The following is a 26,986-nucleotide window of genomic DNA, read 5'->3' as shown; positions in this document are numbered from 1 at the left end:
TGAAACAGAGAGGGAGTGAGTGGTTTAAGAATCTGTATTTTAAGTAATCAAGTAACTTGCACACCCAGTTTGCCTTCAAGCCTCGGAAACCACAGCCAAAACAGAAAGGAAAAATTTGCCAGGCCAAAAAGCAGTCCAAGGTGCAATAGGTGGTTCTTTTTTTTCTAATTGGCCAAGATCTTTCTCTTACTGGTTTGCACCTAGACGAACATTGTGAGAAGATGGCTTCTTGGTGAGTGCTGTGGCTACTTAAAAACAATGAAAATAAAACGGAACAAAACTTTTACTCTAACACTGCAAATGATTGTGTGTGCGTGTGTGTATGTGTGTGTGTGTATGTGTGTGCGTGTGTGTATGTGTGTGTATTAGCACTAATCGGTGGTATAAAGATGACCAGATGGCCTCTGGATCTCTCAGCAGTCAGGTCACAGTGAGCCCCCACCCCCACCCCAGGCTCCAAATCCTTTCCTGCCTGTAGTGTGGGTCTGGCTGTAGCAGCATTTCCACATCTGCTGTGTTCACACACATGATCTGTGTTCAACAAATAGCTCTTCCAGTTTCTAGGCCTGGATTTTAAATGTGTGTTGTAAGCTGAAAGGAGGCCTTGTTCCAGCTGGCAATGGTGGGTGAATTGCCAGTGCAGAATTTCATCTGAACTGGGACTAACATTATCCGAAGCACATTTATGTTGGTGCGGCAAGACTGGAGTCACAACAGATAAATTGAAAGATTGTTTCATGATGGATTATACAAGACACTGTTTTTCCAAAAAATGTTTTCTATCACACAAAGGCCAGAGATCACATAACTCCTGTTCAGGACCATCCATCAAACAGGCTTACTCTCACCAAAAGGCTAAATTGCCAAAAAATGGAGCATTGGAAGGGCTTCAGCATTTGGGATTATATGTAATACTTATCATAATCCATTGACACTGAAGGTGGCTGAGTGCCCCGCACCTCAGACTGAGATCTTGTTTTATTGAAATCCAGTATAAAGACAACAGAATGAGTTGACCGAATTCAACCAACAGTTGTTTAATGGTCATCTCAGAATAGAAACCTCTTTAAAAGGTGATTTGGGGATAAATGAAAGAAAGAAGTGTTCAACCTCCAGGGTACTTAGATTTAGTTGAATAAAGATATTGACAATGATATATACGAGTTGCAATTAACTGTGCTTGCATAATAAGCACAGGGCCCTGTGGTAGTTATGGCGATAGTGGAAACTTGAGAATGCAAACTTTTAGCAGAGCTGGTGGGAGCTTAATTAGAGGGTCTCATTTTTTGTGTGTATTCTCAGTTATTAATAATGTTACACTATAATTATAATGTTACTAAGCACTAAAATAAGCTAGTCAGTAATGTTACTGAGTCCACCGCAAGCCGATTTAAACAGTTGACACAATAATTTGGAAAGAAAGAAGAAAATAAGGTCACCTCAATTATAAAGCTAACTTCTGATGATAAGCAATATATGCTTAATTTGAAATATTCAAAACAATGTTTTTCCTCCATATTCTATTTGTTTTCAATGACTAAAAATTTTATCTTTACATATATACGTATTCTAACAGACATTATAGACAAAATTAATAAATATGAACTTGCTTATTTGCTGAAATTACAAAAGGCAAATTTTAAAAGGGCCATTCACAAGCTGGGGTGGCATTTTATTTTATCAAACTGACTAAATTGAGAAGTAGGAAACACAAATGATGACTGCAAAAGAATGTTCATAGCCAGCCCTGCCAGACCAAAATACAAATTCTCTCACTAAATTGCCTAACTATCCTGGTGTAACCCACTTACCAACACTATTTTAAGTAATCTCAAATGCTCTATTCTAAATCAGCTAGAGTTTCACATTTATGTAAATATACTTGGGGGCTCAAACACAGATTACCAAAATTACTTTCTATGATGAAGAATAAATAATTATTAGAGTTGCAAACTGTCATCTGGTTTGACAATGAGGTGTTTTTGGCTTGTTTGTTTCTGGATACCTACCTTGTTATCTTCTGACCTTGGGCTTGAGATTTGATGTAATTAATGGGAATGTAAACAATTGATCTATCTAAATACCCTCAATAGATATGTAAAGGAACCCACTAACTATTTTCTTCTTAAAACTTCAATTCTTTATATTGAATGATTTTAATACCAGGAACCAGATTATCCCCAGAGCTTAACAAAAGCCCCTAGACCTTCTGTCTCAAACAGGCAAGGCCTCGTTTCTCATTCCAATCTTCTGGTTTCCACTGACTGAGAGAGATCTTATTTCAAGATTTTGGGACATTCTGTATGACTCAACCTGGGAGATTTAAGGCAAGATCAAGGGAGTCTCTATTATTAATAAATCAATTCATTAGTGGCTTCAGGATCTTACAGGACCATTTTTAATACCTAGCTTTAGAAGTCATTAGGGTCTCACAAATTCTAACCCCTTAATTCATTCTCTGTAACTTTCACCACATTTTCATTTTGGGACTAAGTGACTTAGGAGTTAGCTGTGGCATAAATAGAATGTCACTGGACTGAAACATTGAAGACCTGGATTCAAGCTCCAGTTCCCTCACTTAAAAGCTGCTTGTTCTTGGGCAGGTCTCTGAACCTCTCTGTGACTCAATTTTACCATATAAAGCAAAAATATTACTACCTACTGTATATGGCAATTGCAAGGGTAAAATATGTAGAGTGTTCAAAATGAAGTGCTAGGCAAATACTAGATTTTATTTTCTTTGTAGAATGATTGGGAAATAAACCAATATAACTTCAGTTAAAACTAAAGCAATAGATACTTTTTTTTAGCATCTACCATAAGTAGTCAATATATAAAAGTCTAGCTCCTATTTAAGCCTTGAGATTCGTATTCTTAAGTCATTTCTTTTCTTTTTTTAAGATTTTATTTATTTATTTGACGAGAGAGAGCACACAAGTAGGGGGAGCAGCAGGCAGAGGGAGAGGAAGAAGTAGGCTCCCCACTGAGCAGGGAGCCCGATGTGGGGCTCGATCCCAGGACCTGGTATCATGACCAGAGCCTAAGGCAGATGCTTAACTGACTGAGCCACCCAGGTGCCCCTCTGAAGTCATTTCTTAAATGGAATCCGCTGCCCAAATTGAGACATACTATCTTCTCTCCTCAGATATTCTAATCTCTAACCCATTCTTTTGTAGCTAGGGATAAAATGATGAAACCACAAAAATTTTAACAAAGACACTGAACTTTGTGTTTCTCAATCCACCTGCTCTACCAGCTTTTAGGGTAGAGTTGTTGAAGTGGGTCAGATGGAGGGAAATCCGGTCTATTTCAGTGAGCTGTTCACGCTCAGTGGCTGGATGCTGGAGTTCTCTGACGATGACTGAAATATTGACATTAATATTCAACAAGTGCAGTTCCATCTTTGACTGTAACATCTGGGCTAGACCTCCAAAACTTCTAGACCACTTGGTGGTGTTTCATGGAGTGTTATATTTCCTCGGCTCTAGAAGCAAAGGAATGAAATTAGTCTTTCTTAGGTGTCGTGTTGGACTTAATTTGACAGAAAAACAGATAAAATAGGTGGGTAAACATCTTGAGTGAAAGAAACAGTCTCCACCTTCATAAAGGTTTACCTGCGATGGAACTGCTGCAGTCTTGCTATCATCTTGGTGAGAGCACATTATACACTCCCCTCTTTAGAGCACATCCTGGCAATGTAGTGCTCAGAATCTTTGGCTCTCAAGTACCTCTTAAAAAGAACATGTTTTGGAACAGTGTCCTTGTACTTTCCTATCAGGCACTTTCAAATTATCATCCTGCAGTTGACCCATGAGCCTCAAGCTCTGTCATCCCTTTCAGGAGTCTCCAGGTGACATGTCTGCCATCAGATTACACTCGGTTAAGTCCACAAGTTTAATTATAACAAGTGTAACAGGGTTTTGTAGTCCGATGGCCTTATTTTCTGTAGAGTGGTATTCTACTAAATGCAATCCATACAGAGAAAGTGCAGGCATTTTGCTTCTGTCTTTTCAATATACAAGGCAATTCCAAGAAAACCAGCTGCTGGCTTGGTTAAAATTTACCAGCTTGTTAATCAATAACTTCAGCTTTCTTTCTTTGCATGTGTGAATAAATGCAGCTTATGGATTCCTTTGGGCACATTCCAGTTTGCCAAAAAAATTAATCTGGAGGGAAAACATGTACTTGTTCTTTGGAATCTTGTAGAAGCTTATGAAATGCTAAACGAGAATATTAAATCTGATATTTGAGGGTCATGGTTGCACTGTGCTGAAGAAAGTATTCAAAACTTCTTCCGTTTTTGGCATCAGAAACCTATGAAGAAGAAAATCCTCCCCCCCCACCCCTTTGTCCAAGTCCTTTGTCTTCTGGCTGTTCTCTTAGTATTTGCAGACCTGGCCTCTTAGCTGAAGAGCAGGCCCTGAGAAACTCTGCAATTCATTTTTACACTGTCATCCACAAGAAGCTTATTTATGTAGTCTTTAAGCTGTGCAAAATAGCTCACAGTGTTTTTGATGTTTCTTTCTTTTTCCACTCCTTTCCATTAATTTTCATGAACTGCCCCCTTTTCTTTTCAGCAAGCTGAAGGAAGACAAATTGGTAGCTATTATTTCTTCCTAATGCTTGGTAATCCTTTTGGAGAAAAGTTGTGTGGCCCATACTGCTCTAGTTTAGCATTTGCTATAGACTTTGAAATAGAAGAATCCAAAATGGCTATTGTATAAATCTATTCTGTAACCCTATCTCCAATGTGCCGTGCAAATTCTGTTATAAAAACAGGAAACGTAAGTCACAGTTTATCGAATACAGATTATATTTTATAAAATCACTGAAATTTATTCCACTATAACCATTCCCATAGAATAATTTCCAAAATATATTGTTGGGTATCATAGACAGCAGATCAATGGTTGCCATGGCCTAGAGGTGGGGGGAAAGCTGACTTCAAAGTGGCCTAAGGGAACTTTTTGGCATGATGGAAATATTCTATATTTTTACTGTGGTGATGATTATACACAGTAGACTGAATTCATAGAAATATACCATTAAATAGTTCTAATGTTTTATAACCAGTTTGTACTTCAACAAACAAGAATTAAGGGAAAGCAATCCCTGAATAATGCAGAGAATTGTCCTATTAATGTAAGAAAGACAGAAAATAACACAAATCATCCTGAGCTACATCCGTGTCTCTGATTTTAGTCCGTACCTACACCCACTTCCACACGCCTGCTGACCTCTGTCTCTGCTACCAAATCCGCACGCGACCGTGTTGCTGTCTCTGCCTCTACCGCCACCTGCGCTCTAGCTCTGTCCTTTGGTCTATTGGGGGACAGTGTTACATGGTGTTTAAACAGGAAATCTGGAATAAAAGTTCTCAGATTCAAATTTCAGCTGGGCCTCTTACTAGCTGTGTAACTTGGACAAATCACTTATTTTTTCTGTGGCTTAGTTTTATTGTCTGTAAAATATAGATAAGAATAGTTCCTATTGGGAAGCCTAGGTGGCTCAGTCCATTAACATCTGCCTTTGGCTCAGATCATGATCCCAGGGTCCTGGGATGGAGTCCTCCACTGGACTCCTTGCTCAGCAGGGAGCCTGCTTCTCCCTCTGCCTGCCGCTTGCCCTGCTTGTGCTCTCTCTCTCTCTCTCTCTGACAAATTAATAAATGAATAAAATCTTAAAAAAAAAAAGAATAGTTTCTATTGGTTTACTATAAGACTTAGTGACTTAGCATTTATACAGGAGGCTGGCACAAATCTTGGCATATGGCAACTATTATATAAATTTTGACTCTTACTCTTATCAATATAAATGCATAAAAATGGTTTGTGAGAGTCATCTCTGGTGAGGGCTGGGGTATTGGGGAAAGGTGAATGCATCTATATCTATCTATATTTTAAATAATCAGCATATATTACTTTTGAATTAGAATAAAAGAAGTGAGCAAGCCATTTGTACTACTCGGTTGGGGAACTTGTATTTATCATTTGGTAACGGGAACTTTTTGGTTTTGTGCTTTGGCCAGATTAATTTCCGTCTTCCTGGAGGGCAGAAAGCCAGCTTACTTTTGTCCTCACCTGATGCCAGTGGGACCAGGAGCTTGGGTGTTGTGGGCACTCAGTCAGTATAGTTCTCCGGGAGTGCTGCCTCCAGCAAGGTTGCCACTGCTGCCTGCACTTGTTTTGGAGGTACCGCTCGTGAGGCCTTTGCAGCTTTAACCAGAGCTCTGTCCATGTACACATTTGGATATACAGGGCTCTAAAGTCTGAGAGGTGCTGAGGATAATGATTTTCAGACATAAAGTGGGCTAGATCGGGCTCATGTCCTAGACACGTTATAGGAAAAACTGGCCATGGAAAGAAACTTCTTGAAAACACCAGGTTGGAGGAAAGCCTTTTTGGAACAAGGTGGGAGACATTCCCTTTGGTCTAATGCTGATGTGCTTGATGAGCCACAGAGATGGACAGTTGAGCTTTACTTCTTAAGTAATTTGATGATTTTATGTTTTAATCATTTTATGACATATGTATGCATGCAATCCATTTATAGTATATAGCTCCTGTTCGAAAATGCTTGAAAATGCGTCTTCTCCATTTTAAGAAGAGTTGCATAGCCATGTATACTTCTCAGTTTCAGAATTCAATGGGAATTCCTAAGAAAGAGGAATACAAAGAAATGGCAGTATTCCACAAAGGAACAAGAATGATGTAAAGACAGCATGTGATTCAGCTACACTTTCACAAAAGACTGTCTAATAATTAATCTTTTCATTTGCTTAAAATGGAAAATAAGCATTTTCAACTAGTAGATATATAATGCCCAAAACATGAAATTCTTGTGGCAAAAAGTTTGACGGTTTGATATAACAGACAACGATTAAAATGTGAGCGCAGTTGATCAGAGAACTTGATGATGACGACGATATGGTTTCAAACCCTACGTGCACAGAATGGGTTCAGAAGATGCGCACGTCTAATCGGGTGCCATTTGTGTCTTCCAGGGAGGCTGTGGGTCCACAGATTAATATTGCTGTAAAGTCCAGTGAGGAAGGAAAGAGGGCTTGCTTCTTGACATTGTGTCTCTTGGACACAATAATAAGTAGGATCTGGATCAGGCAGCACAAAGGATAAAATGTGGAGGAAGTGACCTCCAGGAATTCAGAAGACTTTCATATCTTCCACATTCAAAGTCTGGGTGTCTTCAAGGGCTTTGAAACAAATCATCTTAATTTCTAGACATAATTTCATATATTCATTAAATGCTCCGTACTTTGCCTGAGTGTGGGAAACGTAATGTGTTCTGGATGAGCTGAAAGCATTCTATGGCCCTAAGATTATATATATTTTCAACTTTCTGATTGGCTGAGTTTTATCCTGTTTTAGCCAATTGGTGGCTGGACATGTCAGCTGAGAAGGAACTGAATGGAAGTGGATGGGTTAAATAGTTGACTTTCAGCAATAAAAACTATCTTAGAAAATATATAACATTTAAGTAAGTCTAATGTAATTATGTATTCAAGGGGCACTTGCAAGTACCAAAGATTAATTTTCATTAAAAGGACTGATATCTCATATTGAAGTGCTTCTACGTTTTCAGTGAGGCGTTAATGATGAGTTCTAAAATCTCTGCTTTTGGCTGCGTCTAAGCCATTCAGACATTACTTAGGATTGTCAATTACTAATCAACACCACCAGCTGAATGACTCCTAAGTTTCTATGAAGATTATATTGAACAGTTCAGTCTTTGCCAACACAGACTGAATTTTTATAACTGTCTCAGAATGTATTTATGCATTTGCAAATTCATGGGAAACTTACACGTTAGAGGCAATCCTAGCTTTTAAGATAATCACCTAGGTTGATAATGCAAAACTGTTTTTTCTTTAAAGTGATTTACTTGGTGTGTTTATTCTATTCTTATTTTTGATGGATCATGTACAATGTAGCAGATTGTCAAGAACTCAAAAGGATGTGTTTTCTGTCGATTCACAGCTAGTGGGGAATTGGTTGAAATTTGAGCTCCTTCATTTGACCTTAATGTAACCCTGACCTGGGAGGACAGTATGTCTCTAGGGGTGGAAGATAATCTAATTTCCATGCATGTCAAGTCCTCAGTTTCTTCTGTGTGGAGGCTGCCGAGAAGTGTCAAATTTTGCAGAATCAGGTGTTCTGTGTTGGAGATGTGGAATACATTCTCCAGGGGTTAGAGTTGAGACCACCAAGTAGACTTCATTTTAAAGCCTTAGGGGAGCCCTGAAATCATAGATCGTGAAGATGGAAAATATTTCTTTACCCTGTAAACTATTCATCTTCCATTTCACTTTTAATACATGCGCCCATGATAGCGTCAACAAAGAAAGTTCCAAAGGCCACACTTAGAACATCTAAGTTTATTATTTTATACTTTTCCAGCTGAAAACAATGGTTGAAAATTCCAGTGTGTCAAGCAGTGGAATTTCAGTTTCTAATGCGTTCCCTGTGTTTTTCATCCCCAAGGGGTTGTAACACACTGCTTACAAAGATTAAATGTAGGAAACTCTGCAATATCTACAAGATAAGGCTAATTCCACTCAGCTACTTGAATTTCCTTCTTTTCCCACATATCTCTGGCTTGTGGAATAGTTTATTATGCTGTAGAGCAATGAAAATTTCCAGCAAGACCAAAGTTAGTGGCATAACATGATTTAACACTTCTGTGATTCTGAACTCATAGTTATGTAGTACAGTATGAGGTGACCTCATCTCTGTTTCATAATGTTAGCCTCTCTGTGGAACTCTAAGGTATTCTCCTCTTGTAAAGACTTCTCCATCCTTGCAAGTGAATTACAGTAGCAAAGAAGAAATGGTTTTAAAATGGACATTGGACCATATGCACCCCAATGTTCATAGCAGCATTGTCCACAATAGCTAAATTGTGGAAGGAGCCAAGATGCCCTTCGGCAGATGACTGGATTAAGATGTGGTCCATATATACAATGGAATATTACTCAGCCGTCAGAAAGAACGATTACACAACTTTTGCAGCAACATGGACGGGACTGGAGGAGATAATGCTAAGTGAAATAAGTCAAGCAGAGAAAGACAATTATCATATTTTCACTCATTTATGGAACATAAGAAATAGGAAGATTGGTAGGAGAAGGAAGGGAAGAATGAAGGGGGATAAACAGAAGGGGGAATGAACCACGAGAGACTATGGACTCTGGGAAACAAACTGAGGGCTTCAGAGGGGAGGAGGTGGGGGATTGGGATAGACCGGTGATGGGTATTAAGGAGGGCACATACTGCATGGTGCACTGGGTGTTACATGCAAATAATTGAATCATGGAACATTGCATCAAAAACTGGGGATGTACTGTATGGTGACTAATATAACAAAATAAAAATTATGAAAAAAAATAAAAAATAAAATAAAATGGACATTGGATGAAGCATGAGTGAGAAAGAAGCAAAGAATAACTCCAGTTGAGAGACATTTTATAAACTTCCTACTGATTTGACCATGGTAGATTTCCTTCCACAACAACAAAATAACTTTTTCTTAGAAACTCAAAGGGTAAGCTTATATACTTGACTTTATGGGAGAAGTTGTTTCATCACGGTATGCTAAATGCTATAATAAATGAACGCCAAACTGAGGAAACTTAACAGATTAAGAGTATATTTTCTGCTTTTGTTGAAGTTCAGTGCAGGCAGAGGGACAGAGACTCTGTTGCATGTGGTCACTCAGGGACTTAGGCTCCTTTTATACTGTGGCTCTATATCTCTCATCTACAAACTTATAGGAGTTTGCTGGGTTTCTTCCAACTCAGTGGTCAAAGAGAAGAGAAGGCATGAAGAAGACACACTTGTCTTAACAGGGAGTGAGAGGGGTGGAAAAACATTGCAAGAATTCTAGAGAACTGAAGTGTAGATTTAGTACCTAGGCAAAGGGAAAGCATCAGTGAGCATATACCAATCTCTGTCACAGCCGGCATGTAGCATGGGAAGAAAGCATTTTGGAAAGGGTGAGATTTTTCCTATAGGTGTAGGATGGGTGGATGGTGCTGGGAAAATATCATGTATTTATGTTCCATTTTTCTCCAAAACCATGACAGCGTTACAAACTTTATCTCTCAGCCAGGGGGGTGGCGGTGCTTTTTCTGTGGTAAACCTTTCAAACTGTGGCCAGTATTTTCTGGTTAGATTCATGTAAACTCCTGTTCACTTATGTGATCCCTGACTAAAAGTTGATAAAGACTCTGCTATTTGTTTGGTAAACTTATCTTTTCAAATATCGTTCAGGCACTGACTTAAAAGACCAAGACCTGCATATGGATAGAGATTAAGCCTCTGTATACATACCACGGGTTGGTATGGCCTGAAGTAAGATGTTTTGGTGACACCATCTTTTTCTGAATGTACATATATTCACATTAGGCCTGAGGTTCAACTGAGCCCTTTCCGAAGAAGAGCCCTGGAGGAGGCCAAAGGGATTTACCAAGGATTTACTAAGGACTTTAAGTTCAAAATAGCAAAATTCAGAGATGAGAAGAGGCTGGATCCAGACTTAGCTCTTTCAAAGGATCCTGAAGCTAAAATGAGTGAAAATGTTACAATGTATTCTGATTTCAAACAGGAAATAGTAACTTCCCATTATCTTTCTCATGAAACAAAATTGCACGTTCTTTCTTTCATCACTTTCTAATTTAATGTACTTATAGAAGACTCTTAGTGACATTCATCCGGTGTCACTGGAGAAGCATTTTGATCCTTTAGTTTCTGCTTGTTAAGTCATTGCCGTTTGACCCTAGACATTAAGAATTTGAATGATTCATTTGTAAGGTACTGGGGACATTAGGATCTGTTTAAAAGCACCAGAATGTCTACTTATTTTGATTGCAGTTTTCAAACATCAGGATAAATGTTCTGAAGTTGTTGATGCTGTGGAAAAGTTACCTTCAGTCAAAATCTTAGGTTTTGGGAAACTAATCTGATTACTATTTTTTCATCATACACGTGTGATTTAGCAAGCAGCTGTGTGCCTTCATGTGGTCTCTAGCACATGGTTTTACTTTTGCTTTTTGGAATGTGCATTTACTTGTTTGATAGTAAACCAGTATTGAATATTAAATTAAAAACACTCTTTTTGAGAAAAAAAAGTCTCACTTTGTCAGCCATAGTAGTATTTTTTTTTTTTAAGATTTTTTATTACTTATTTGACAGAGAGAGAGAGACAGCCAGTGAGAGAGGGAACACAAGCAGGGGGAGTGGGAGAGGAAGAAGCAGGCTCCTAGAGGAGGAGCCTGATGTGGGGCTCGATTTCAGAACGCCGGGATCACGCCCCGAGCCGAGGGCAGACGCTTAACGACTGCGCTACCCAGGTGCCCCTGTCAGCCATGGTATTCTGAAAGCCATATATATTATCATTTGAGGGGAAATGTATTTCCAGTGATGTGATATAAAAATATTAGACCAAAGAATTTTTTTAAGTAATTAATTTTTAAAAATCAGAGAAGATTAAGGGTTATGTCTACAATGCAGTCATTTTTACTTACTAGAATTGTTTAGTATTAACTGCCTGAGTGTGAAAGCATGGCTCAAGGAAAAGAGCACATAATTCAGGTACTAGCTGGTATATTTTTTGCAGCTATCTACACTTTTTCCATTCTTAGCAAGCGACAGTGACTGAATAAATCACTGTTAAAATTTGGCTTATAAAATTTACTGCTGATAATTGTGTTTATAGTATTGCTCACTTTACCGCTCCACATTTTTTATTTTTATATTTTTACTTCTATTGGAGTCTGTGAATAAGTGACTAATGTGAAGATTATCCATAATGTGTGCCGTTTCAGAAAACAGGTCTGGACCTGCTATTCTAAGATAGACGTTAGATCTCAGGGAATGTGACTTCCAGAACTGCAGCTGAACTTTTAATGGACAAAACTCTATTATGCTTTTGTGATTTACATTTAAATTATAGCCCTCAATAAAAAATGGTTGATTTCCACTTTCTTCTCATTATCCTTTGTTTGCTATGTTGGTTATAAACAAAAATATTTATATTCATGTGAAACCAAAACAGAGGAAGTATAACACCTTTGAAATATGTTAAAATTCCTTCCTTTTGAATTTTTAGAGACCTACCTCTACATACATTTCCTCTTTTAAAAAAAATTATGTATAGCTGAATAACAGAAAACATTTATATTTAAGGGAAAAATGCAAAAATTCAAAGTGAAAATAATGAAAGTACTTACTATTTAAAAAAAAACTTCCATATATTTAGCCTATTTTCAGTCCCCATTTGATTATTTAAAAACATAATATTTATAAAGGTTAAATTTCCTAATAAGGTTAAAAATGTTATCAGTTAGGGAAGCTTATTCAGAAAAACTAGCTGCTATAAAGACTAAAAATGCATTTTTAAAAAAGCATTTTTGGAAATATCTTTATTAAACTTGAGTCAATTCCTCAAACAGTAATAATTTAGTTGCAGAAGTAAATTTTCACTTCTGGGATTTTTGTATTTGTCTTACCAATCTTCTCCAATTACCATCATTTTATACCTTATGTGAAATACATCCATGCTTATAAAATAGATTATATTTTATCCATGATTATAAAATAGAAACCTTTTTAATTGCTGGGTTGCTGCATGGGAAATAGATAAATAATGCCACGTCCATCCTATCCTCCACATGGATGTAAGGCTCCACATGGCATGAGGTATTACAGGATATTTAAATGTAATTAAATATGTCTATGTGAATAGCGTTTGGATGAAAATGTTTCTATTATTTTCAGCCATGACAAAGCATAATACCTAGAGAGGGAACATGTGCTGGGGAACTCTATAAACTTTCGTAGCAACCATTCCATTCCCTTCTATTGTTGTTCAGGACAATGAAGAACTTGGTGCCAAAGCCCATTTTCTAAATAGCAGAATGGAACTTTGATTTATACAGTGTAACTTACTTGGTTTCACATGTTGTCTTTTGGTCTGCCTGGACGCTCTTCTGGCAGAGCTAACATTTCTTTCCCGTTTTTCAGGCTTTCTTCCTGAGGCAGATTCCCTTGTAAAAGTGGTGTGACTCACATTTTCTATTGTGAAAAGCACTCATCATCAAATGCCGTGAAGTTTTCATCCAAACACTTACAATTTTACAACCACCATCTAGAGGCCAGAGGCGCACTTTAATGCGATGCAGTGACTCTATCGGCCTCTCCACAGACCTTGAGATGAAGTAACCATTTTGCATTATCTGGAATATGGAAATGAAGGGTCTGTGGTCTCTTTGCTGCTGATGAGACTTAAATCCAGAAAGGCATTCTTTCGTCTCTGGCGACTCCATCAGTATTTAAAGCAGGTATGCTTAAGTAAATCACTACCTTATCTAGACCCGCAAGAAAAGTAATTGTGTTGCCTCAACTTGTGCCCTTGAGGTATTTCCTTATTCTTTTGTTCAATCATTCTAAATTTTAAGGGGTCATACTTTAGGTCTTCCTTAAATCACATTTATCATTTTCAGAGAAGTCAGGCATTGTGTTGTAGACTAGAGAAGTGGATGGACTGACAGGTGAACAGGCTATGGATACCAAGGGCTTCCTGTCATAGGCTCTGCGAGATGCGAGGGCGGCTGATCTTGAGACACACAGCGCTTCATAGTTTGGTAAAAGATGAGGGTAATATTCATGGTGTTGATGCTGTAGGACTGACGTGGAGAAGGACAGGCACTTGTCATGTAAGATAATTGAGGTATAGTCTTGCATGAAACCAAAGAAATGGGGTTTTGAGTTAGTTCTTTCCTAGTTCTCTACCCTTGGGGCCTAGTAAATGAGACACAAATTAGATGAACTACCTCTTTCCCTGGAATTTCACCTCCTTAGAGAACTGGACACCGTTTCAGATGTCCCAACATAGCTGTTCTCCCCCCTGGTTTTCTGGTAAGCTCTCACCCAGTTTGATTTAGGCCAGACGGATTCTTTGCTTAACCAGAGCTTTTTGAACATTAACTGAATCAGATGCTTGCTATTATTCAGCGCTATGAAATCTTCAAATTATACGCCACAGAATCAAGAACAGGGTGATCATCTTGCCCCAGCAATGTAATTTCTCCGGTGCCAAAATATAGAACTTACAGAAACAGAAATAGACTGCTGATTCGGAGTATTTTTCTATCTTTTTTAAATATTAAATTTTGGCCTCTGTTGTGCCTTTTGAAGTGCCATTGAAATAAAGTAAAGTCACATGTCTTTGCCAAGCAGGGTTTGGCCTTTTTCTTCTGAAAACATTCAAAAGCACTTGGTTCTCATTGTATATATTCTGTTACATGCATATTTTCCATTATGTTTTATAAAAGCCGTCTAACACTCTTGAATCATTTAATCAGAAAGTGCAAAAGTATTCTCAGCAGCCACCACATGAATTAAACAGATGGGTGTGTGGCATTGAAAAGCATATACAGGGTCGCCTGGGTGGCTCAGCAGGTTAAGCCTCCAACTCTTGATTTCAACTCAGGTCATGATCTCAGGGTTGTAACATCGAGCCCCATGTCAGGCTGTGCACTGGGTGTGGAGCCTGCTTAAGCTGCTTTCTCGCCCTCTCCCTCTGCCCCTCCCACCACTCCACCCCCACTCTCTCTCTCTCCAAAAAAAAAAAAAAAAAGTTAAAAAAAAAAGAAAAGAAAAGCATACATGGTTCCTGCTTTCCAGAGCCTTACAGTTTAAAGGGGTGATATTTTAAAAAAAGAAAGAAAGAAAAAGCTGAAAGAGAACATCATCCATCATCCAACCTCTTTCTTTTTTATCTATTATCTATTATCTATCTATCTATCTATCATCTATCTATCTATCTATCTATCTATCCATCTATCTATCTATCTATGGAACAAAAACAAGTGAGAAAGAGGAGGAGGGAAGAGAGGGTGGGAGGAAAGGAGATGCACAGAGAGAAATACAACAGAACATTTGCACAGATAATGTAGAGAGCACAAAGATAGTGTGGGTGGGTTGGAGCATGGGAAGGATGCATTTGAATCTGTGCTGATTACAGATTCCCAACTAACTTTCGGACATGCCTTTCTAAGGAGCCCAGTGGAGTGACATGATTAGTTTCCTAAGAATGTCTACCTCCTGCAATTCCTTTGTGGGTCCACAGCTGATCCTGGTTAAAATGAGGCGCTTTTGACACTTTGAATGCACTCTGGTTCTGAGACAGGATCTTGAGCCTGTCTTGAGCTTCCTCCCTGGAGCTGCCACACCACTTTGTCCTAGTCTGTCGTCCACTGACTCCCTCATAAATGATTTATTTTGAAGTTTTTATTTTCATTTTCTCCTCTCACTTTAGCTTTAGATTGATAGTCCTCCTCTCTTGACATCTGTTTTGCCTCACTGAGAAGGCTGTCCAAATGTAGCACGTTACAGCGTTTCTTTATTATCTTTATAGAACAACAGGGTGTAGATGTGTGACTATAATTCAAAAGCTTGTTGGAGGGTGCTAGGAACTGGATGGGGAAAAGCACAGTACATCAAGGACACTGGAAAGCAGCAGACTGCATGGTGTGGCAGACAGAAAATCCAGTACACTTAGCAATCATTTCCCAGCACAAGCCCCCCGCCCCGCCGCCCGCCAGTTGTCTGACTCTACCGACAGTGTGGAGAAGTTTCCTGAGTCCTCGCTCTATGAAAAGGGAGAAGCATCTCATGCTAACCATGGTGGGCACATCCAGCAGAGATCAAAGTGCCTTCCCAGACATTTCCTTTGTGACTCTTCTATTGGCCAACAAAGCTACTCTGTAGCTACCACTGTCTCATTTTTGTTTGGTGGTTGAAACTTACATTTTTTCTTTTAATGTGGCAGAGAAAAGTTTCATCACATTTTATGCTGAATAAATGTTTAATAGCTCTTTTTATTTTTTAACTGTGTAGCTAATGTTGGATAGATTTGTAACAGGCATTTACCAAAGGACACTGAAAGGACAGTATATGAAAGACACTATCAAAATACTTGTATGGAGCTTCGGTCCTTGAACGATAGGCCATATGGAAGCATTTGTTAGATATATGCCAACCCCACTGGAAAGTGCTGGGGATTATGAAAGAAACACTTAAGTAGTCTGATGGAGTATTTCTTTGGCAATAGTTTTTAAAACTAAATTCCTTGCAGGTATAACATTTTGAGAGGTTTCAGATAACGTTGGCACAATTAAAACCAAGTTATACATCATATAATACAACTTCTTGTATTAAAACATAAGCCAGTATTTATATATACCCATATATTTATATGTACTCAAATATTTCAATTTTTCTTGATTATGAAGAATGATAGTATATAATCTTGGTGGTTATAGACTTAACATTCTTGGTTTCAATTTTTTATGTTGATCCTAAAAGTTATGTTATGTCATCATCAGTGATTTTGCTGAGGCCTTCATTGAAATTGTATGCTTAGAGATGCTTCAGATGTAGGAAAGAGACATTGGACTACTGAGTGAATCTGGTTGACCACCTACCTTCTTCATTGCTTTGTGGTATTATGTTGTCTCTACTCATCACCCTATATGAAATAACCAAAGTTGAAGTGAGAACACTGTCATAAGTTTGTGGAGTAATGTGTGTGTGATAAGTCCCTGTGTATAAAAAATGGTCTTGAAAAGAAAGCCAGTTATTAGTCCTTATAGTGGACAAGAATAAAGGGGAGGAGGTCTAAGAAAATGTTTTTTGTTTTTTTTTGTTAACCAGAAAACAGAAATTTTAAAAAATGGAATGTTAAGTTTGGTAGTAACCCCAATCTGGACTATGAACAGTGAAGCATATTTTATTTTATGGAAAAAATTATATAATTATATCATATTCATGACTTCAGGGACTTTTGAAAGACCTTGAATGCATCCATCTAAGTTTTAATTGAATATGAATTTAAATTGATAATTTAAAAAGACATAATTCAACTTTTCTGATTTTCAATTATAATGGAAATTACATTAACATGCCTATGTCATATGTCACATAGGACATACCTAACCTGGTCTAGCATTGAAAATGGACCAACTAACCAACAAATAAATGAGCTGTGGTAGATGGAAAAAGTGGCTATAAATAATCTTTCTCCTTCTATCCGTACTTATTGGCAGCACCTCCTGCAGGCTCCAGGCTGGCCTCACGACCCGCTTTGTCTAACTGGACATTAACGAGCTTCATGCAGTCAGGGGTTTGAAAAGAGATTGCACACTGGGACTTGTCCTCTTTTGCTTCTCTTCAGAATCTTGTGACTGCCACCATGTGAAGAAGGTAAGCTAGCCAGCTCATTGAAACAGACACATTTTCCTGTTGCCCTAGTTGTTCCAGAAAACGAAACAAAACAAAGCAAAAACAGCCAACGTTAGGCAACTTCTCAGTTATCCATAAATTCAGTAGTGACCCCAGCTGAGACCAGTACTAGAACCATCCAGGTAAGCCCAGCCCAAACTACTCACCCACAGAAACTTCAGATAAATAATTGGTTGTTGCTTTAAGCCATTAAGTTCTGGGCTACTTTGTTATTCAGCAACAGATAACTGATACAATAAAGTAAACTAATTGTATAATTTTAAAAGCAGTTATATGAATACTTTAAGGGCAAAAAATAAATTTTATCAGTAAGAAAGTAGTCATTAAAATGTTGCAAATATATTTCAGGCCTGGAGTTTTCAGTGTGTCTTCCGGCTGTGTGTTCTGAGTCTCAAGCACATTTCAACCCGATCACTTTAAAGCAGAAGAAATATCTGAAGGAGTGTCAAGGGCTTCTGGTGAGTTCTGATATTAGTACTCTTGCATTAAAAACAATTTTTTAACATGTATATTTTTCCCGAATTTAGATGAGACCAACTCAGACTAGTTTCGTCTCCAGCAAATAGGCAGTATGTAGAAGCTTGTTAATCCTTTGTTATTTACGACCACTTAATATTACATCTTTGAGAAAAATGTATCAGATTCTATTAAAAAAACAAGTTGGAAATCAGGTAGTAGCTACAGCATTCCTAATTTGATACAAATTTGTTTCTATTCATTGCTATATAAACTCCGTAAATCCAGGGAGTTGGCCTGGGTTTTATTCGATTCACTGCTATATCCACACTCACATAATAATGCTTCTGCTCTGAGATTTACAAGATTCCTTCCAAGACACAGCGGTGAGACTGGTGAGAATCAGTGTACCTTATAGGTGCGGGCCGAGAGGTCTTAATGCCGTCTCAGAAAAATGAAATAGAAAAAATATGCAATATTCCTGTGAGATTTTGTAGGATTATTAGACTCAAACATCTATCCCATATATTTAATCATCCTTCTAAGACTTAGGTTTTTAAACAGAAGTTTATTATCCATTACAGACACAATTGCATCTTGTGTCTTGATTGAATTTTGGCTGCCCAAATCCTGTATCCAAGGTATATCTATTAGCTCTTCAGTATGGGGTCTTTCCTGAACGACACATTAAGAACACCATTTTTGTAACATTTACTAGGAGATCCTGTAGACAGAGCCTGTTAATGATATAAAGAAATGAACTTGGGACTGTGAGTTAGAAAAACTTGAGTCTGCTCTCAGTTCTTGCATTTGCCAGCTGTATGTCAGGGAAATCCATTTAACCTCCGTCAGCTGCAGTTTCCTCATCTATGTGATATCAACAACAGAGTAATTGATATATTCAAAATTTTCTTATACAATATGAAGTGTTGTAAACTGGAAGGCATTATTATTACAATGTCTCTTGACTCAACAAAATTTAATATTTATAATGGACAAAAAAATTCTCTTGCAAGTGAAACTATATCACCACATGTAAGAAAAGCAAGGAGGGCATTTTCTAATATAAAGTTGTTTGTAGTGTGGAAGGAGAGAAGGATAGTTCTAGATGAACTACAGGTTGATTCATATATTTCAACACCCGGCTCAGGCAGGTAATAGTCCTTCAAACTCACGGATATGATTCCATTCAAAGGTACATGGGCAATGCAGTTCAAATCATAAATGTCCAGGAATGAAATCCATGTTGATTTAAATTATTGCATATTGTGTCAATTGGAGTTCTTTGGCTAAGTAAGTTAAAAATTACGGGAAGCATATGGGGTAGTCCTTGGAATCTAAGGAAGAGGAACAGTGAGGCCTTGGGGCAGATAGGATCTAGGTCACTCCCTCTCAGATGGGACAGAAAAGAGAAAGGACAGTAGAGATACACTTATTATTTTACTAAAGTCATTTGAATTGGGGGAAGATGGCTTCTAAAAGATAAATTAGACTGCTATTTCCTCCAGAAATGAACGGTTGCTGGACAGGCAAAAACAAAAGGTATTAGATATACTTATCACGATTAATAAGGATGACTTTAAAAATTTTTTGAGACCTACATCAAAGTTATTTAAGCCACTATGTGCTATTTGTTTCAAAAATGATACAGTCAGTACCGGATTTTCCAAAGGCATGTTCAGAGGGAATGGGAACTTCTCAGGGAATTCTGCGTCATCCCACCTGGATCCAGGCAGTGCACTAGGCTTAGTGGAAAGCTTGGTGCTTTCCATTCATATAAAAAATTCAAATTAAAAATGGTTTAAACAAATAAACAACAAGGAATTTTCAGTTTGGTGTGGATTTCATGATGACTGCCCCAGTATTGTAGTCCAATGTAATGAGACACTTTGTGCAGACTACAAAAGTACTCTGAACGAGAGCACTAGAGTTGTGCCCATTTTCCTGCATAAATAAAGCATATTTCTTACTCTCCTTTATTATGAAGGCCTTTGAAAAATTTGATGTTGTTCAGGTTTGTCCACAGCTGATTGTCAATGATATCACTTCAGAGGGTCAAATACTAATCTGTCCTTTAAATACTTTCCATGTTAACCACCTTTAGTTTGGAAGCTCTAAGGTCCCTGGAATTTTTCACGTCCTTTTGGAGATATTGTGTTTTATGATTTCATGTTTGATTCTACATTTTGATATTAAAATGGATCATGAAATCAACAAAACACAAACTCATAAAACAATTACAAACTCATACAAAAATCTCAGGAATCACATATCATCTGATACAAAAAAAATAATTGAAGAAAGAGCCATGAGGAGACACAACTTCTGATGTCATCCTATGCTTTTAGGTCATTTTTTTGAACAATTCATCAAATTTATAATTCTTGAGTAAAAGTCTTAAGCATTTCTATATGCAAATTTAATTCCACCATATTTTTATACTAAAGAATTACAAAGCATAATTCTATATTATTGTACATCAAAATGAGAGTATCTCCCCCTAGGATATAATTAACATCTGAATTTATGTTCATTTTTTTTATAATGAACAGATAAATGGAAATGTGGTTTTGAGTAAACTGGCCAAAAATGCTCTGCGACCCACTGGACTACTTAAGAACAGTGTGACATATAGCATATAATTATATGCATTTACAAAGAAATCTTTGTTATTGTGCCATGTTATGAACACAAACAGGAGTGAACCTGGTTGAGAAAACATTTAGTAAGTGATACTCCTTACCTGAGCTACATTTTCTAGGCCTCAGCATTGTGACGGCAATTGTCACTTGGGGTGTGCCAGATACCCAAGGCATGACATGACATAGCTGGAGATTTTTTTTAAACCTGTGATCTCATAAAGCAAATGAATTAATTAGAAATAACCAAACCAGGGCACCTAAGTGGCTCAGTTGGTTAAGCAGCCAACTCCTGGTTTCGGCTCAGGTCATGATCTCAGGGTGCTGGGATCAAGCCCCCTGTCAGGCTCCGTGCTTCAGGATTCTTTCTTTCCCTCCGCCCTCCCCTCCCCCTTACCCTCTCACATGTCTGCTCTGTCTCTCAAATCAGTCAATCAGTCAATCAATCTTTACTGTTACATTGTTTGCTATATTGTTCACTTTAAATTGAATATTTAAAAAATTATCTTGAAATATTTTACATAGTCCTGATATTAATTCAATTCATTTACTCTAGTGATTTGCAATGGCTTTTAATCTCTATAGAAATTGCCGGTCAAACATGATGAAGCAATATGTCTTCGCTTAGCTTTCCTGTACTTCAGTGATTCTCCTTTTTTGTTCTGGCTCTCCAAAATCCATACCAATTTTTTTTTTAATAAAGGCTTTATTTATTTAGGAAGGCAGAGGGAGAGAGAAAGAGATCATGAGCAGAGGGGAGGGGTAGAGAGAGAAGCAGACTCCCTGCTGAGCAGGGAGCCCAGTGCCTGGCTCCATCCCATGGGATCATGACCTGAGCTGAAGGCAGACGCTTAACCGACTGAGCCACCCAGGTACCCGAAACCCATGCCAATTAGACCTAGAATCGTTACTGCCCTACACAGAAGATATAAATTCAAGTCCACAAGCTTAGAAATGCAATGGGGCTAATCTTTATTTTTCATTTAACTGTTGTAACAAGGCTCTATTCAGTTGCAAAATGAAATTAATCTTTTCTTGGGTCTTTTTACATAATCTCAAAATTTTTTCCAGGTTTTCCAGTGGGAGCGGGATGGAGTATTGGGGAATACCTCCTTTCAGGTGTTGATAAATGGGTAAATGAGGTGAAGTAAATATCATGTCTTGTCTAAGCCAAAATCATTGATTTGTTCTGGCTTTTACTAAGATCCTCTTTTCAGAAAGGGTTTAGCTATCTTCCCACACACCGTGGCTCTATTTTCCCTTATTACCATCACCAAGGTTGAGATCTTCAATTTTCTGTGCCAAGCCAATGTTTTCCTTGGGTTTAGGGAATATACTTAACTGCTCCAACACCACATTTGGCTTCGGACAACTCTGTGGGGCTTTCTTAGGCCTCTTTGCCAACCAGTGAAAACCACGTCTACTCTACCACCCTGCCACGCTGGGCACAGGGAATCCTGGTCTGGCTGCCTCCGCTGGTCCTACTCAAAAGTGGAAGGCAGAAATCCCCTCTGAATATTTACAGTGATATATACTTCTTGGTATTTCCCATCTCAGTAAATGCCATCATCATTTGCACAATTATCCAGACAAAAACTTAGATTTATCCTTGATTCTTCTTTTTTTCTTACCCCCATCCAATTTGTTAGGAAGTCCTCTCAAATCTACCTTAAATTATATCCCTAAGCCACTTCTCAACACTCCATCACTACCACTGTTAATTCAGGCCAACACATGGCTTACCTGGCTTACAGTAACAACCCCTTCCCTGGTTTTTATTAATTCCCCGCTTCTACAATTGCTGCCATCCTGCCACCCCCCAGAGTAACCTGTTAAAAACTTAAATCAAATCATGCTACTCTTCCGCTCAGAACTCTCCAGGACTTAGCATCATGGTTGGAATCAAAGCCACATTTCTTACAAAGGTCTACAAAGTGCTGGCCACTCTGCATCTTCAGGTGTGGACTTCTTGTCATTTCTTAAATATGTCAAACTCATTCCTTCCCCAAGACTTTAAAATTTTTGATTTCCTGCTCTCCCCCAGATTATTCTTAAATCCTTCAAATATCTTCTTAAATGCCAGTTTTTCAGGGCTTCATCTCCCCATTCCCTTACCTGACATTTTTTTTAACAGCATCTATTACTACCCCAGATTAATTAGTGTTTATGAATTTCCTGCCTGCTTCACTGTTGATCTGAACTTTATCCTCCCAACTGCAATCTATAACATCTTATACTTCCTAGTACATAGTAGGCCATCAATAAATATTATTTTCAGGGGATAAATGCACTTGGTATTGGAAATACAGTGAGAATAGGACAGTGCTTTATATCACTATATTTATTTTTGAGATGAAAACAGTTTCTAGATTAAAACTGAACTCAAGGAGATTCCTTTACTCACTTGGTAAAAGATATAGAAACAGATACCTCTATGTGTGATTATAGGATTTTACCTCTGACTAGCAGAATGTGATTTTTTTACTATTTAACCATCTTATGTCCACAATTGTATAATATCCAGGAGACAAGAAGATATGCATCACCCTAAATCCAACACCCATGATCTAGAATGCTGTTTAAAATAGTAGAAAATCAAGAAATCAGTGACTTGGGAATCTTTCTATAAACCATAGTAACTGATACGTTCATCAACCTTGCGGACCGTGCGCAACAATACTGGCATAGGGCATCAAGAATTTCTGGAAAATGTGAACAACATACATTAATCATTTATCATTAAGCTGGGGAGGCTTTGTATTACTATTGCCTGTGTCCTGTTAATAATGTTTGACATTTATATACCCCAGGGTTCTTTCAGTTGTAAGTGACTGGAACCCAATTTAAACTAGCTTAAGCAAAGAACAGTATTTGTTGGCTGATGTAACCGGCAGGTCAAGGCTGGAATCTGGTCTCAAATTATATTTTCATGGCTCCACTTCTCTCCTTCTCTTGGTTCTGCTTTTCACAGCTTCTACACGCATTGTTGGCCTCTTCTACACGGATAGTCTCACATCCTGTAGCAGAAAAGTAGTCCCAGGCTTACACATAAAGACCTGCGAACCAACTTTTGTAGCAGCTATAGCTAAAGTATCCGTAAGAGGTCAAGCTTAGGCCAGGTCTATACTAAGTCTCTATCATTGTGTTGGGGAGATGCTGTGTTATGATTGGATCAGACTAATCATGTGCCCACCCCTTTGGTAAGGAAAGGAAGGTTGAGGCACATGATTGACAGTTCCTCCAGGAACACGTGGAGTAGAAGAAATGTTTCTTAGAAGCCACGGAAGGGGAATGGGAAATCATGTTGAGCGGATAAAACATTAAAACTATCACCATCCATACACTCACATTGCTTTATACTTCTTTAGGCCAAAAAAAGACAATGCATTTGTGAAAGAAAAAAAAAAAAACTTACATACTGTGCCTTACTGATCTCCTTCAATTACTGATCTCCTTATGTTACTGGTCTCCTTCAGTAACTGGAGATAATGCACTGGAAATGTCAGATATGTAACGCTGGCTAATTCTAAGAATCCCAACATCATCATCATCATCGCCTCTAATCAAGCGCTCATAGAATTAAGAATGGTTAAAAAGATAAAACAGTGAGATGAAAAAGCAATAGAAATGGAGGGGAGAAAGAGTAATCAGTATTTCTGAAGGAAAGAAAGTAGCAAAGAGAAGAATAATAATCATAAATCTAGGATAAGGACAATGTCTTGAATTATAGTTCTTAAATTAGGCAAATCATATTTGCATCATATTTTATGTATGAGAAAATATAACCGCTGCTTTGCAGCAACCCCTTCACATTTATTCATTGGCTCTCCACATGGGCTTGTTTACATATTGATTTTCTATCTGGAGTCTACCTAGTTACCTTGTCTTTTGCCATATTTCCCTGTGGAATTGGTGTCCAGCCCTAAAACTAAAATAGAATAATAGAAGCTATATTTTTCCAGTTTTCTTCCCGAGTCTGGATCTTGACCCCTGTTTCTTATCCCTCTCGTGATCTTCATTGTCTTTCCTGCTACATAAAGATAGATCCTATTGAACTCAAAGAGCTGAAGTGGTTTCTGTAATATTCTTGAGTCTAGCTCATGGAATAACTTTACGGCAACAAAGATGTTTAGAATGGTATTGGAGTAACTGGCTCTCCCAGCTGTGTTTCCAGAGCCGTCTCTAGAGCTGCTCGTCTTCTCTGCCTAGTAGCAGGGCTGATGACAAGCGGGTGTGCTTCATGCAACAAGCAAGATGGAGTCTGCTCTGATTGGCTGGGGGGGCGGGGGCATTCCCCTCTGGAAGTTCCTGTGTCTTCCTGCTTCTTCCTAGAACGATGGGGACCTTAGGGAACTGGCCTATATCCAATCTTGTTTTAAATTTTCCTCTTTATCACCATTAGCACAATTTGTGAAGGCTCAGAATGCTTTGCAAGCTAATGGGGGTCACTACAGGTCATTCCAGAGCCTTTTTCTTTACTCAAAAAACAAGAGAAATATTCAGCTTCTTCCTATTTGGTAAGATGATCTTCTGACTTTGGAAGGGGAGTATTCCCGGTAGGTCCCATCTCAGCATCAGACCAATCTGCTGGGCCTGTTTCTCTGCAGGCCAAAGAAATGGCCAGGACAATGAGCTGAGTGTGACTCCTGCTGATGGCTCTTTCTGGGAATGGGCCAGCTTTGTTGGCTCTGTCTTGATTCAGGCGGTGATAACCAAGTCCCAGACTGGGGAAAACTTCTTAAAGGGTGAGTTTGGATTTGCATGTGATTTTCCAAACTTTTTTTTATTTCAAAATGAGGGAGTTGGAAAATGCTCGCTGACTTTTGGCCCATTTGACTTGTTTACAGCCTAAGAGGTACATGAAATCTCTTATTACTTGAGTTATGGTAAATCTGAATACTGGAACAACTAATTGAAAATATAGTCCATAAATCAAATAATGTTTCCTCTGTCACAGACTGAGTTCATTTTTCCTTTTTCTGTTGTTTTATGGATAAGCCTCCTTAGTTACACATTTCCTCTAGCTACAACACCTACTTTTTCTTTTTTTCAGGTGTAAAAGGTAATTTATAGTGTAACAATTGTCAGGGTTCCGAGGACTTTGCACTGAGGGGCAGGCTAGATTCATCTATCCTCAGGAGACTGGAAATGCACCATGTACTTGACAAGATTTTGAAATTTTTTTTTCCCATAAGGCAAGTTCCAACAGACATGTGGTAATGAGCCATGACCAAATACAGACAACATAGTCCACAGTTAACTTTATATACACAGCACCACGTAGGAACTTACAACCCTTGCCTCCAATACTCTGCCCGCTGCTAATTGTTTTGTGTTTTGTTCTTTAAGTGTATCAGTTTAAAAGGATGACACCTGCTATGTGTTGACAGGGTTTATTTCTTCCTTCAAGGCAAATAACTGGGATAGTGGTCTCCACTGGAATTCTCCTTCCAGTTAAATATGTGAAAAGGAGGTTCACAAAAATCCACGTTACCCACATACAACTTTTCAGTTGTCAAATGAAAATTGTAGCATTGCTCTGCACAGTGAGGATCTTTTCAGATTTCGTATTTCTTCTCATTCTCTTCCCAAATTACTAACTTAGCATGGTTATAGGAAAATGCATACATGGTAATAAGTTGATCAAATAAGTAATTGAAAAGGGAAAACTGGGTTTTATGTTCTCTGTGGAACCTTTGTTAGGCGTGTGGCCTTCAAGGATAAGACAGCTGTGTTAGAGTTAGTCTGACAGTTTGCTCCACAGTTTATATTAATGGATTCATATGCATACACTTAATATGTTGTGTATGTATTAGCCTGCACCGCTGACAGTTATATTCCGTAAAGTTCAGCATAGGACCCAAGTGTAGAACTCCAAACCAGTATTTTAAAGCAAAGGCTATATATTCAATTAAACTCAAATTATCCAGTACCACCCTTTATCCTATAAAATAGCAAAATCAAACAAAAAAGGCAAGTTGATACCCACGATGTTTTGCTGTTGCCTAATTCAGTGATTCCCTAGATAGCTATAAAATGAGATCTTGTTCATGATGCTTCTCTGACCATGTGTTCCCTAGCAGTTTGAATGAAAAAAAAAATTCAAATGTTAGAGGGCTAAAGGTCAGTTCTTGTAAGTAGTGGACTCCAGATCCAAGAGTACACTTTGATTCGGAAAGCTCATGCAATGGATTCCAAAGGGATTCTTTGCAGATGTTATTATGCTGTTTATGACATAATGTCTTTCCAGTATAGTCAGATAACTGAAAGTGACCAACAAAAGGAGGGTGATGTTGGGCGAAGAGGGAGGACTCATTGTGTGCATGGTTTCATGAGCATCACATATTACAGAGTGAGGGCCAAATAACACACATTGGGCAAAACCACTTCTTACTCGCTCTTCCAAGAGAACCTGAAATACAGATGTGACCAGTGCATTTGCAATGAAACTATTCCTTGCTTGAAAATGAAATGAAAGCTGGACCATTGAGATCCATGAAGCTCAAGTTCTTTGTGGTCCAGTTTCTTTGAGCAATTTTTATAAAGACTTCCTAAGCATTTTATGAGCTATGA

General features: G+C 38.2%; 1 long non-coding RNA gene across 1 annotated transcript; it reads left to right on the top strand.

Annotated features, from left to right (window-relative positions):
* The first annotated feature begins 13,280 nt into the window (after positions 1-13,280).
* Positions 13,281-17,752, top strand: LOC117804367. The gene is made up of 3 exons (XR_004628718.1): positions 13,281-13,354; positions 17,123-17,279; positions 17,667-17,752. It is a non-coding gene; the product is annotated as an uncharacterized LOC117804367 (long non-coding RNA).
* The last annotated feature ends 9,234 nt before the right edge of the window (positions 17,753-26,986 follow it).

Source organism: Ailuropoda melanoleuca, chromosome 11 (genome assembly GCF_002007445.2).
Source record: "Ailuropoda melanoleuca isolate Jingjing chromosome 11, ASM200744v2, whole genome shotgun sequence".
Lineage (NCBI taxonomy): Eukaryota > Metazoa > Chordata > Mammalia > Carnivora > Ursidae > Ailuropoda > Ailuropoda melanoleuca.
The sequence above is the reverse complement of the archived record's forward strand: the minus strand, read 5'-3'. Positions and strand labels throughout refer to the sequence as shown.